A 15,820-nucleotide genomic window follows, 5' to 3' on the forward strand; every position below is an offset into this window, starting at 1 on the left:
GGAGCAACCGCATCTCATTGGGGTGGGCTCAGCCTACCTCTTCACAACACGAGCGGCAGAGACACAAAGTGACTGGTGTGTAGCGCAGGCAAGGGGGGTTGGTGAGCGAAGCGAGCACCAGGTAAGCCCCCTAGTATATATATATATATATATATATATACAGGTACTCGTCGACATACGACCTATGCAAGTTACGACTGTTCGACTTTACGACGCGTTTGACTGTTTCCCCCGCCAGCTGTTGGCAGCGCCAGTTTCCCGCACTCTCAAGTCTCGCTACGCAGCAGTAAAAATATACGCAGCAGTGTTGCCCCACGTGTGTTTGTGTCTTGTTGTTTTGGCAATTTTCGATAATAATATAACCCTAACATATAACCCTATAATATTAACACTAATAGCAGCTTTCTACTCAAAACGGCAAACTTGAGAAGCTGCCAGCATCAAACCCAGAAGCTCTTGATTAGGCAGTTCTTAGGATTGCACTACGCAAGCAGTCGCATCAACTGCTTACCGCAACCTGCTTTCTTTTTTCTTCTTGAATAAAAGCGCACTTGTTCTGTTATACTTGTACTTGTGAAAGTGTTTATTTGATATTGGGACTTCAGGCTTCACACCAGTCATTCTCAGTCACACACACCACTCACATCCACATCCACAGTTATCCCAGTCTCGTTCGTGCACAAGTTTTATATACAATCATCACATTCAAATGTTAACAGTTCCCACACACAACTGCTGACTCCCAATCAAGAGCTTCTGGGTTCGATGCTAGCAGCTTCTCGAGTTTACCGGTTTGAGTAGAGAGCTGCTGTTATTGTTAATATTATACAATAAAAACATACATTTGATTTACGTCTGTAACAACCGCTGTAAATTTATAGTGCTTGTCAAAGTTAGCGTTCACACTCGCCCCGATATGACACTGCTCTTTTCAAATAAAGACGCGCTATAACAGAGGTGAACTCAGATCAGAGAAAACAGAAGCCCTCCCCGCAAGAAATGTCGACTCACAGTGTATGAATGGCGTATGGAAGAAGTGTGTTAAGCGTTATGTAAATACTTTTGCTGGATTTAACAGTGAACAAGAACTTGATGAGATTCGTGAAGAAATAGTGAAACTGTCAAAAGACCTTTCATTGGAATGTGAAATGGAAGATGTCGAGGAGTTGCTAGACCGGGAATCAGGTGAACTTATGAATGAAGAGCTGATAGAATTGGAAGAAGAAAGAGTGGTGGAAGAAGAAACAAGAGAATTGGAGTAAGACGAAGAGGAGGAGGTGCCACAAAGAATGTTCACCACAAAGGGATTGTCAGAAGATTTATCTCTACTGAATAAACTCCTCGCTCATTTTGAAAAAATGGACCCAAATATTGAACGATTTGCGAGGATTGAACGGATGGCACGCAACACATTTCGTCCTTATTGCGAAATTTATGAAGAGAAAAAAAAACAAACAATTCAGACGAAGCTCACTATGTTTATGAAAAGAGCAACTCCTCCCATCACCCCGTCCGCAGCCTCACCTGATCTGATGAAGGCGATATCGACAACCCGCAGCCAAGCACCAGTGGTGCCAGGAATTAAATGTACAGTACAGTATTTCTTGTTTTGTACGTTTTCCACATATTAAACAAATTGTACTGTAGTGTGCTGTGTTTGTCTTAGAAAGTAAGAAAATGTTGATAAAATATTACTTTAAGATGATTACAATATTATTACCCAGTCTAATATTCTTACCTTAAATTAACATAGGCCGACTTACGTCCAGATCAACTTACAACCAGTCAGTCGGAACCAATCGCGGTCGTAAGTCGACAAGTACCTGTATATATATATATATATATATACATACATATATACATAGATATATATATATATTGTGACGGATGGCCGGGGCCCATGCCTGGCTGGGACGCCCCTTCACCACATCTGCCGGGGGACAAAGGTGGGAAGCCCAGTATATCCCCCTGGATGCTAGATGGCAGCTTCCCTGGGTTGCAGCGGTGCCTCGAACTCCCTCAGGGCTTCATGGGGATTGGAGTTCTGTGCAGCTATGTGGGGTTCCACAGGCACCGCCAGGGGGTGCTGCAACAGGAGCGGCCGGCCACATTTGGGCACTGGTTTTGCCTTACCCGGAAGTGCAATAAGCAACCACCTGGAGCACTTCCAGGTACCCAATAAAAGGGAGCCAGCGACCACCACTCAGCGGCCAGAGTCAGGTGGAAGGAGGACAAAGCTGTGGAGGAGTGGTGGTGAAAGAGAGAGGAGAGTTCTTGGGACTGTGTTGTGGCTGGAGGGATTACGAGGAAGATGTACCCTCCGGCTGAAGAAAAATAAAAGTCTTTTTATTTTATACCTGCCTCCTGTGTCAAGTCTGTGCTGGGTCGGGCGCAATATACCGCCTTTCCTACAATATATATATATATATTTATACACCTGTACATATATTGTCACGCACGTGCGCATGGGGAGCAGCTTAAGGACTTGATGTGCACCGCGACAAGTTGTGCCAGGCGACAAAGGCAGCATACTAACCTCTCTCTCTCCCCATAGAAAAGACGAAGCGCCGCCGCCATAAATCTTCGTGGACAGCCTAAAGAACAGCACTTCTGGGTTCCTTTCATTCCTCTGGTCCACCATTGATGATGTCCACCACCCATACACCACCACGCCTTCCCAGCATTCCACGTTTCTAATTTCCGGTCCGCCACTTTAAATTGTCTGTCCACCCATCCCTCTTTGTCTTATGATTTTAGAAAATATATTTGACCTGAGTTTTTTGTTGCAGATACGGGGCTAAAAACACCAAACCTTGATCATTGTGTCTTTGATTTATTACAATATATGTTTATATATGGAATATTTGGTGGTTTTTGACTTTCTGGCATTTGACCACTACCTACTTGTTGACGATCTCCTCATTCTACTTTCTTCTTTGCCTTTGTGGGCTGAAAGTACAGTATGAGGGTATTGGTCTACATAAGATGCATATCTTAGGAGTTAGCCTTCTGCATAACTCATTTAATGTATAATTAATTGTACCAGACTATAATTTCAATACTCAGTCAACAGTGGAGCCATAATGGGAAACACTGATTACCAAGGGGTATTTTAAAAACTGGTTACATCTAATTCGTCTATTCTTTTTTTCTAAACACTCAAGTAACTTTTAGTTCTTTCTGGTTACTTTCATTTATAAAAGACTGAATAAAATATTTATTTAGTTCATTTGCTGCTTTCTTCTCATTCCCAAAACCCCAGGCACAACTACAGTATACAGAGTGCCAAGTTCACATAAGTCTTTTATTCTTCTTTTTCCTCCTTTTCATCAAGCTCCTTTATTACAATATCATACTCTTTTTCTTAAATTGCACATTTTTCATGATTCCTTATACATCAGAAAACTGTATTTTAAAGATAGAGATTCATTGTGACTCACTGATTAACTGACAATCACTCTGGTTTCCTCATGTATGCATGGTAAGGAATGTCAAGTTGCAGAGAATAAATGTCACTTGGTGCAGATGTAAAGAAAATAAGCAGGTTGTCTTCTAGGGCTTAACTGTAGGATTCTCTACACATAGGTCACGAGGATGGAGTTACGTCCTGTAGAGTGCTCTGATCACGGGAAGGCGTGGAGTCAGCTGACCTCACTTGGTGTCTTCTTAGCACCCTGGAGGAAAGGGAAGAGAAAATGATGAGTACCAACACCCCCTCTTGTCCTGGAGTGGTGTTTTATACCTTAGTTGAGCCCAGTGGGTGATCCCCTGATGTGCATGCTGTTGTGATCTTGCTTGAGTTCAGAAAGCACAGCCACCAAAAACATTTCCAAGAAACACTGTCGAAATACCCCAACTAGGAACCTAAAGGGCTGAGACATATCTTTATAATATTAAATAGTTTATTTTATCAAAAAGGCTGTGCAAGGCCCAAAGCTCCAAAGAGCACAGAGGAGATACCTAAAAAGGCAAGGCGATAAACAGTAAACAAAGTCCCAATACAGAATCCTAAAATCATGGTTGAAAACAGAGCAGAGGTTCAAAAAATAACAAAAAACACAGTCCCAATCCAAAATCCAGAGGTGAGGTCAAAACAGAGCAAGTGTTCAAAAAATCAATAATCATAGTCCCAAAACGAAATCCAAAGATGACGTTGAAAAACAAAGCACAGGGTTGAAAATCCAGAAAACACAAGCAAAATGGGTGATAAATTGGACTGGACTGCCAATACTGATGCTCTGTGCAAGAGAGGACAGAGCCGACTATACTTCCTTAGAAGGCTGGGGTCCTTCCACATCTGCAATAAAATGCTGCAGATGTTCTATCAGGTGGTTGTGGTGAGTGCCCTCTTCTACGCAGTGGTGTGCTGGAGAGGCAGCATAAAGAAGAAGGATGCCTCACGCCTGGACAAACTGGTGAGGAAGGCAGGCTCTATTGTAGGCATGGAGCTGGACAGTTTGACATCTGTGGCAGAGCGACGGGCGCTCAGCAGGTTCCTGTCAATCATGGAGAATCCACTGCATCCACTAAACAGTGTCATCTTCAGACAGAGGAGCAGCTTCAGCGAGAGACTGTTGTCACCGTCCTGCTCCACTGACAGACTGAGGAGATCGTTCCTCCCCCACACTATGCGACTCTTCAATTCCACTTGGGGGGGTAAACTTTAACATTATGCAAAGTTATTGTCTGTTTTACCTGCATTTTTTATCAATCTTTAATTTAATATTGTTTCTTTATCAGTATGCTGCTGTTGGAGTATGTGAATTTCCCCTTGGGATTAATAAAGTATCTATCTAGCAATAACAATATCTATCTAGCAATAGCAATAGCACAGAAACTCACCAAAGCTCTCCACTCCCTAGTGCGTTCAATGAACCGCAAGGAACTATGGGAGGCCCTGCCTTAAATAGAGTGAAGAGCCATTCCTAGTGGTGATTGGTAGGTGGCCCCATAAGCAAGCAACCCATAAAACACAAGGGTTATAACCTAGGCCACACCCCTTTCCTAACACAGACATAGTAAAACGAACAAAAGAAAAATGAATACAAATAAATGATACAAAATTAAACAAAACAGACAATAAACACAAGTGTGAACACCAGCCAGGGGGAATATGCTGGGTTAAACATGATACATGTGTGACTATAGATTTAATTCATGTACTCCACTTTCCTCCCAGATCACAAAGGCATGCATGTAGGTACATATATTGGGTTGATATACTTGATTGCTGATATGTGAGTGAGTGTGCCCTGTGGTACTTTGTCAGCATCCAAGACTGATCTTTACTTTATGCCAAATGCTTCAGGGATAGAAGGAATAGATTCTGGCTCCCTGCAGCCATGTACTGTAAGTGAAAAAGCAGGTTTAGAGAATACTGGGACTCCATGGTACTGCATTGATTTTTTTCTCTTTACTTAATGGTGCACGAGTACAATGTTTCTCAACATCTTTACAAAATAAGCCACAATTTCTTTCTTAACTATGCCATATAGCATACATAAAAAAGTTTGAAAACCTATTTTGAAATACAATTATATTTAATTACTCCCTAATGACTCTGTGGGACACATCAAATGCCTCTTGATCCAAAAAAAATGTCTTACTGTTTACTTTCTGACTATGATCCATCAATTCAGGGCATGTGGTCTGATATCAGTTTGAATAAAATACAAACACATCATGGCCAGCCAAAAAACAAATAATTCAAGCACACAATAAACTATTAAAATTTAATAATTACCATCCATCTGTTTAAATGTTTAGTAATGTTTTTGTGCTTTAATACAGAAGAAAGTGCTAAAAACGTAATGATCATTTTACTGAAACGCAAAAAGGACAAAAATATAGTAAAAATAAATACTTTGATTTATTATTGAATATTTCTGTTTATTGAATCAATTGTATTGCAGAAGTAATTTGCAGTTGTGACAAAAGGAAAAAGAGTACATAACAAATATGTCAATAACTGATTAAGAAAGTTACTGTTAAATGAGAGGAAAGGATGAAATATATTTAACAATGTGAATTCAGTGAAATGATTTCTGAAAAGGATTTTATTCAAATTACATTAAATAACTAATAAAACTGAAAGGTTAAAGATGAGCATAGTTTACACTAATATAAGCCCTGCTAGTGTTCTATCACTGAAGGACATTTGGTCAAGTGTGAATATAATATGATGAGTGGAAACATTTTACCTCTCCAAGCTTGCATCTTGACTTTATTACATATGAAAATGCAGCCTGCATGATTAGGGCCACAGCTACTGGCTTATTGTAAATGTGAAAACACAGCAGTTGTTGCAGCTGTGTTTATAGAAATAAGTAAGCCGCTCCCAGGCTTGAAAGCTCTTGATGCTGATCAACGGAGAAGGCAGTGAGTACTATGCTTTTGGTTTCTTCTCATGAAATTAAAAAATTAAATAAATAAAAAGAAATTGACTTACTTTTGGATATAATTTAGATACAAAGTCAGGATAAATCAAACTTAGCATGTGCCTAAGGCTATGTTACAAGGGGAAAAAAAATGCATGTGAAACAGCATATGTTGTCTCTTTCAATAGAGTACTACAATGTAGATCAAATGTAGTATAGCAATTATTTTTGGCAAAAAATGTTTATTAAACATGTTATGTGAATGTACTCTATGAACAATAATTCAAATAAAAAGATAATTTTTACTATAAGGTGTATTGCTTTGCTATATTTACAGTACAGCAGACATTTTTACTGATAATTTATCTGAATTTTAAATATTTGTCATAAAAGTATAAAATAGAAATCATACTGTGACAAAAATACCATTAACTTTAAACCCGGAGTACTGAGTGTTAAATTAGTTGAATTTACCTACTGTCATTGACTGAGCAACACACTTTCCACAAAAGAAATGTTGGCGCACTAATTGGATCACCCCTTTTAATATTTGTAGAGCCCTAAAATAAACAGGCACTTGATGACACATGTAAGTACAACAAAACACCAAAACCAGGGCAAAATAAGGGAAAGGTCAGGGTGGTTCAGTGGACTGTAGATTGGACAATATTCGGGTGGGAACTCCATTCTGCCGTCTGTTCTCTCCAGAGTGAAACAACTCCTACCAGGAGTGCATTGACTTTATAGTGGTCAGACCAGAAAGGTTGGAGTCAGTTGCCCTAATTGAGTGGTTTCTCCGAGCTGTGGGAGAAAAAGAGATGCTCCCACCATCAACTGCACCCCCTAGTGTCCTGGAGTGGTAGTGCTTACCTTTGATGAGCCTGGAAGGAGAGTCTCGTTTGTGCATGTGTGACAATAAATTTCAGTTGCTATCCCTAATAGTCGTATACAGTGCTATTTTCCTAAGAAAAAAGGTGGTGGCGCTCACATGAATTTTTCTATGAACAGCATTTTACAGGAACTTCTATACTTTCGACATATCTTCCAATGCTCCTTCTGCTTCTCTTGATAACTGCTTGTTCTTTGTATCTACTGTAGAGTGACATCCTTGCAGCAGCCATAGGATCACATACAGCATCTATCTGGGTTGAACTTAAGAAGTGGAGGTCCTACGATTTTCAGGAACATCAGTGCAGTGGTTGTCTGTATTAACAAAAACGATCTTGATGGCATGACTATCAGAATCATCTGAAAAAATCCTCTTTCACGTTCACTTGAAAATATAGCAATGGTGTTTAAGGTGTGTGTGTTAGAGGAAGCAGTCTATCTGGCATTATATTCATACTTTCTTGAAGATATTCATGAAAACCACAAATCACCTCTTTCATTTAGATGAAACCTCTGTGCCTTTCTGCCCAGCAATGTAGGTCTAAGACTTTAGCACAGTCAGGCAAATCAGCATTTGCTCTGTTTTTTCTAAGGAATCCTTCAAATTTTCATAGAAGTTTCTTGGATTTAGAGGTCAGCTGTACTTGCAGCCAATTTTATGGAGTTCAACACCTCTGAAGTTCTTATTTTCCACACTTTGGTGAGATATTCTGTAGTATGGACCAGTATTTCCAATTCTTTCTTCAAATACTTGCATCGTGCTTCTGTTTTTCTTGTCAGCATTACACAAGTTGATATATCTTGCTTGCAAGTCCAAACTCAAAGCTTCTTGAACAGCATCACCCATCAATCCCAAATCTAGGATGAAATTACATGATGTGATTTTCTTCATCACCCCCTCATAAAGACAGTGCTCTGTCTTGTCACACTGCATTAACTACAGAATCTTGATTCTACCCAGTGAGTATTCAAGGTTCTTCCAATTTTCAGGAGTTGCAATTCTAGTGAAGCAGCACACTCCTGTAATTCCCTTGCATTCTTTGGAGAAGCATGGCAAATCACATGTTTGTCCATAAAATTCTTAAACCTATTTACTATAGGCACACTATTCACTGCATCACTGACAGACGATGGTTAGCAACTTCCTAACACCACTACACACACCAAACATCACTGCAGCACCATCACGTGACAGACAACAAGTGGTCCTTTAAATAATCTTCTGACATTCCAAGGTACTCTAGATGACTGATTAATGTACTGAAAATTCCTTTGGCAGATACATCACAAAGTTCAGTTAAATCGAGGAAAACATTCACTGGAACTGAAAGTTCTGGAAAGACCACATGAATATAAACAATTAAAATACTTCTACTGTTGACAGTAGTAGTTTATTTTTACAATTCATAATATGGTTGATTAAAGTTTTCTTCATTTCATTTTCAATATGGTTTATTATATCGATGCAGGCATTGGTAGGTAAATAGATAGATAGATAGATAGATAGATAGATAGATAGATAGATAGATAGATAGATAGATAGATAGATAGATAGATAGATAGATAGATAGATAGATAGATAGATAGATAGATAGATAGATAGATACTTTATTAATCCCAAGGGGAAATTCACATACTCCAGCAGCACCTTACTGATACAAAAAACAATATTAAATTAAAGATTGATAATAATGCAGGTAAAAACAGACAATAACTTTATATAATGTTAACGTTTACCACCCCGGGTGGAATTGAAGAGTCGCATAGTTTGGGGAGGAACGATCTTCTCAGTCTGTCAGTGGAGCAGGACAGTGACAGCAGTCTGTCGCTGAAGGTGCTCTTCTGTCTGGAGATTCTGTATGGTGGCGTGAGGTGTAATATCTACACCATTAAGTTCCTGAAGGTTTACTTCATCTTCAAAGTTATTAAATGCTTGGTTCTTTTTGTTTAATTTATAAGTATTTCAAAAAACATTAGCTGTAATATCAAGCATAATTTTTCTAAAACTTCATTTTTAGCTTCTACATTTTTTGTGCTGTTTTGCAATGTGTTGCACTTTTCTTGTGGTAAATCTTCCTTCTCAGAGACATTGGTTGTATGTTTTCGAGATTCACCAAGATACTGATTTTACCATTGTCCCACTCTCGTATGGTAAAAGCCTGCTTTAGTTAATTACTTTTTTGGATTTCACGGCATAGCAACTTACTATTCTTGCACCCGCCAACTGCAGCTTCTTCCTTAGAGAACCTTATGAGGGCCAGAATGTGCGATACTTCTACAAGTAGCCCCTGGGCCAGGCCACAGTTTGTCAACCCCTGATCTATATTAATGATGGAGGATATTTTGAAAACAGGAGAGAACCAATAGTACCAACCTAAACATGAGAAATCGGAAATGGCAATGTAACAAATTCATAGGTGGAAAAGTGACATCTAGTGACATATTTCTCAATAATTTCATATAGTATCACTATTGTAAAATGAAAAAAGGTACCGGTACTGCATACCATTCTGCACCATCAGAAAAAAAGCACTGGTCTTATATCTCTTAATATTCACCTTACTATACTATCTAAGAGCTCCATTTTATTGTGAAATATAAGGAAATCAAGGTATTTTCTTTTTCTGTACACACTGGAAAGTTCATTCATGTATTTATTTCAGGTATAGCTGACTACATTAGTGCATTATTCCCATTAGCCAGCCTTTAGTTAAATCAAATTGCTACTACAGTGGGTAAATCTAGAACAAAAAAATGTAAGAACATGATTCACATTCTTAAATATCTACACTGGCTTTCACTTAAGCTTAATACAAATTTCAAAATTCTCCTTTAACATTGGAGGAAATAGCTATAAATGACTTCGACCCCCTCTCATTGTCCAACAGACTTTATTAGTGCATATTATGTAGAATGTATAATGTGATCTAGTGGCACAAGAGTACAATGACTACATCATGGATCCAGCATACGGTGTGGATTTTGGATGTTCTTGCTGTATATAAAGGTTTTCCTCCATCCTGACAATGTTTATTTTAAACCAAGTGATGATTCTTAATTGGCTCTGTATGTGTGTCTGTATAAGTGAGTCTTGGGATGGATTGGCAAGCCATCCAGGGATAGTCCTTGCTTCCGGGGCTGCTTGGATAGGCTCTGGCCTCCTGTAACTTAAAATCGATTATACTGATTTGAGAATGTTATGTTTCAAAAAATTGAATTTGTCAAACAAATTAATTGTTCTAACTTATTCCTATTAATCCACTTTTAGTCTGATTGGATAATTGGTAGATTATTAACTAATATTAGTGTGATAGTCTAGTACTTAAGATGGCTGATATCTACAGCAGAAGAGGAATTCATGATCCAGAGGACTGCTGGTGCATTTATCTAGCTAATCTTTATTTCTGACTCAGGCTGGTGGCAAACTTTTAACTGAGTTGGAGACCATATCAACTTAACAATAGCAGTTGCTGGATCTTTTTAGTGTGACCCTGTCATTACATAATAAGAATTGCAAGAGATGATGGATTACATGACTACCTCACAACTTTTCAGCATTTTCAAACTTCCAAAGTATTATGAGCTTGTTTAATTTTTTGTAGCCAATGGACATTCTACTTGATAGTTCCTGTGGCTGTATGAATATTTTTCAGTTGAGTTGTATGGAAATTTCAACAGCAGTCTTGGCACATTTTTTGTGTTGTATATTCTGTTATAATATGACAAATACAAGGCAACAGACAAACAAGCCTTATTGTAATTGAGTGTTCATTGGTTATCAACTCTCAAGCACCGAAGCCCATTATTGTCGACTTACGATTTAACATTCTCTTATTTGGTGTTTTCTCACATTTAAAGTTTTCTGATGCAGTTATTGTGCATAAAAAAGTTCCTGAATGAACAAGCAGGAGTCTTTAAAGTCCACATTCATATTGCAGCTAAAAGTTTCTCTATTCTGATTTTTGACTGTGATTTATTTTTTTGACAGTTCAAATTAATTTTGCATGTGATTTGAATTTGCTGTGATTGTGTAAATATATCTAGCCTAAATATTCCCTACATGTGCAAAGTGAATAAAGACTATTTTGTCAGCATTCATCAGTTCATGATGGCAAACAAAGGAAACAGACAATGAAAAATCATAGCTGTTGTTAGGACTGTCCTGTCCTGAAACAGTTCTTGCGTGAGGAGTCCCTGGTCTCCTCTTTGCTACATCCACGGTGACTGAACGGATTTCCAGACAGAGCTTGCACACTTCCAGGCTGGGGTAAGCACCGGGGAATTTCCGAACATTTTTTTATTTTCTAAAATTACGGGAGGGCGAGTTTCCTGTTGACCGTCTAGTCATACTCATATCTCAACGGGTTGCTTAAGGTGATGGAGACTTGACCCAAGCAGTTTGACGCATACGAAAGGTCTGACGAAAGGATACTGGCCTCACCCATATCCTAGACTCGGCTGGACGTACTGATGTAGTATTCTGCTGAACCGAATCGGACACGAAGTCACCTGAGCTGGAATCCGGGGATGTGAGCGGACAGGCTAACGGGACGAGTAACGGGGTGGTATATATATATATGGAAACATAAACAGAAGAAAGAGCACAGATTGCAGGTTTGCTGTTAGGACGGAATAAATAAATCTACATACTAATAGGAATACCGTGTTCTCCTGGGAACTGGGACAGGACCGATAGTTAGGTGTCTCCCCTTGGGACTAAAGAAGGGAACAGTAAGTGAGTGGCACACTTAATACCTCGCTGATTCATACGTACAAGGGATTAGGCGAATCAGTATATAGTTGGAAAATTAAATACAGGACCCGGGAGGGCAAGGAGACATAATGGGAACTTATAACAGTAAGCCTGTTAATCGCCGCACAGGGGGATCAAAATCATTAATGCTGGAAGAATTATTTTCGGAGGATCAACAGACGCCCCGTAAAAATGGGTCTCCTAGGAAATTTATAGAAAAGAAGACAGGTTTAGATTTCAAGAAGGCATGTAGGAAATGGAATAAACAGAGTGGTGGGCGTTGGCCAATAGAGGGGACAGGAGATGTAAGTGAAATACAGGAAACTAGGAAGATCCTGTGTAGGAATAAGCAGGGTTGTTATAATAGTGGACCGTATCAAATGGATATGTTCGATAGATGGGAATTAGTAATAAAAGACAGAAATTTAGAAGCAGTACAGAAACAGAATGAATTGTTGCGGGCAAATGAGGGAAAGGCTAAAAAGGAGAAAGAGGAATTACTAATTACATTACAGAAAGTTCAGACAGGCACTGAACCACAGGCAGATGGGAGGAAAAGGAAGAATAATCCAAATAAAGACCCCCTTTATCCTATTATTTTTTCCCCTCCTCAGTACCAACCTCAGGCACCTCCATTATCCCCTCCTCTATCCCCCATTCCGACTGCCCCCCCTGCACTACAACTGGCAGAAGTTTCCCCTGATGATCCCCCAGGCACAGATCACTATGACCCCTCTACCCATCGTGATGACCCACCCCGTACTAGACAAACCCCCGTCTCCAAACCTCCACTCACAAACCAGCTCCAACTTTTTTCTCTTCTGATCCTTCACCTTTACTTACTTGCCCTTTAATAGAAGTTCCCAATCCTCATTATAACCCTGCCCATCCAGCCGGACCCCAAAATCCCACAACAGTTATGATAAATCGGAACTGGGACATCCAAGAACTAAAGGATGTCGTGAATGCACTTCCAGATCCAAAGGAAGTAGGAGGACTAAAATTTGTTGAACAACTTGATCAGTTAGATAGCATGTATAAGCCTAACGCTGCTGAATGGACCCAGGTACTTCGTCGAAAGCTTGGGACCACATGGGCCACTGTTAGCAGGGGTGTCCGCAATGACGTTCCATGGGTATGGAACCCAGCTTTAACTCGAGGACAGGGGATTGATGGAGAAGGCGAATTTAACCCACAATGGGAGGCGTTGAGACAAAATATTGCAGAAAAATATAAAAAAGGAACGGACTGGTCCCTTATTTCTGCTGCAAAACAAAAGAGAGACGAGACGGTTGATGAATGGGCACATAGGATTCAAGATCTTATGGCTAATCACTCGGGCTTGGAAAATGTTGATGACCGCACCCGAGCTGCAGTTCCACCTTTTGTTTCCGGTTTGCGCCTTGATATACAAAACAAGGTCCGCACTTCCTGTATTGAGTGGGAAAGTGCCGCGTTTGATGAAGTCAAACGACATGCTGAACATGCCGAGAAACAAACTAAGCAGAAGGAATCGGACTCTCATGCCAAATTATTGGCAGCACAGATGAACTATTATACCAGGAATACTCCTGACCGAGGCCGAGGATATGGCATTAGAGGAAGGGGACGAGGACGAGGAAGAGGACGAGGTGGTTTTAGAGCTCCTCCTGTTGACCACAATAAGAATCCTTTTATTCCCTCTCCCTTTAATCCCAATGTTAATTCCTACTCTTGCTACGCCTGTGGTAAAACTGGACATTTTCGTCGGGAGTGCCCTCACAGACAGCAACAGCCCCCGCCTCCCCCTATTCCACCTGTTTTTTCTGACACCCCTGACCAACAATACTGGCCATAGGAAAACGCAGGGACCTCCAGCCACTCTTTTCAACTACCTTTGCTCACCCATAATTCAGAGACTGATCCTTTACTGACATTGTTCGTTGATGGCACTGAGACTATTTTCTTAATCGACACTGGTGCCACTCGATCTACCCTCTCGCTGGCAAAGGTCCCTGCCTCGAACGAGACTGTTACTGTGCTTACTGCTTCTGGACAACCTCACCTTCTTCAAGTATCAAAACCTCTTCAAGTCCAGTCACGTCCTGGCGGACATACCTTACTGCATCGTTTTCTTTTAAATCAGCTCTGTCCAGTTAACCTTTTAGGAAGAGATCTCATGACAAAACTTTCTCTTTCTATTTCTATGACTGACAAAGGTTTTTTCTGTTCTACCCCCAAGTTGTTGTGTCAAATTGCCCCTTACCCCAAACCCTCTTTTGCAGCTTGGACTTTAGATATTTCCCCACACACCATTCTCCTCAAAGCCCTACACTCTTTTTCCCCTTGTCTCTTTCCCAATTTACAGGCCCCTGACATTTTACACTGTACTGCCCAATACTTCCCTATAGAAGTAGACACCCCCTGGCTAGAATCTTTCCTTACTTCTGGTACTCGCCCCGAAACCCTTCACATCTCCTGTGTTTTTATTTCATCCACAAAGGCAGCTGCTTCTGTTCATCTTACATGCTTACAGCATATATATTATCTTGGCAGCTCAGTGCCTCATATTTCCTTAGCTAAATCACGCACTGTTAAATGGGGGGAAATAGGACCATGGGTAGAAAAATGCCTTGAAAGAACAGACTGGTTACAAGTTACTCCAGGTATTTTTGATACTCCTGACCGTTTAATAACTAAAGTGGTGCTTCAAACTGATTTTTTAGTACATCGCGCTTTGTGCCGTCCTTCCTCTTTTGCTTGTTCATTGCAAACCACTTTCCCTTCTTGGCTCTCTATGCTCCCTGATTCACTATGGTCCCAGGGAAAGAATGATTATGGAAGGATAGCCCATTGTGAGCCTCTGGTGATCCACCCGAAATCCTCCTTCCGCCCGCACCGTGCCCAATATCCTCTGTCTCCCGAAGCAGAGGCTGGCATCTCCGCCGTACATTCCGATCTCGTCAAACGCGGTACCGCCGTTGGACATGGACCGTCATGCCTCAGGGATACACTGAAGTCCCTTGTGTATATGAACAAGCTCTTGCCCAAAATTTTAGAAGGCTTTTGGCCGGACGGGATACAGTATGTAGATGATATGTAGCGCTACGGAAGATGATTGTACAAAAGATACCCAGAAATTGTTGCTGTTTTTGGGGGACAATGGCCATAAAGTTTCTAAAGTTAAGCTGCAGCTAATCAAAACAACTGTAAAATATCTAGGTCATGACATTACGTATGGAACAAGAGCTCTCTCTAGCGATCGCATTACAGCCATCCAAAATCTTCCTAGACCGGTCACAAAACAACAGGTTATGTCTGTTTTAGGTATTCTGGGCTACTGCAGACAGTGGGTTCTAAATTTTACTGAAAGAGCACAGCCGTTGCAACAATTGGCTAATACTCCTGGCATCCCCCTTTCTGGCCAGGTCCAATGGAATGAACAGGCTGAGAAGGCTCTCTGTAACCTAAAAACTGCTCTTCTATCTGCGCCCGCGCTTAGTTTGCCTGATCATTCTCGTCCATTCACTTTGTTCGTGGACGAAAAGCAGGGATTTATGAATGCAGTACTGACGCAACAACATGAAGATAAACAAAGACCGGTGGCTTATTTTTCTAAAAAACTGGATCCAGTGGCCGCAGCACTTCCTCCGTGTCTTCGTGCTGTGGCTGCAACAACAGAAGCTGTATTAGCAAGCACGGATGTAGTTCTCATGAGCCCCCTAACAGTTAAAGTGCCTCACGCTGTACATTCTATCCTAGTACAAGCCAAAACTTCACATCTCACTACTGCTAGGGCAATACACTATCAGAATGTACTCTG

The sequence above is a fragment of the Erpetoichthys calabaricus genome, chromosome 3 (assembly GCF_900747795.2).
Source record: "Erpetoichthys calabaricus chromosome 3, fErpCal1.3, whole genome shotgun sequence".
Classification (NCBI taxonomy): domain Eukaryota; kingdom Metazoa; phylum Chordata; class Cladistia; order Polypteriformes; family Polypteridae; genus Erpetoichthys; species Erpetoichthys calabaricus.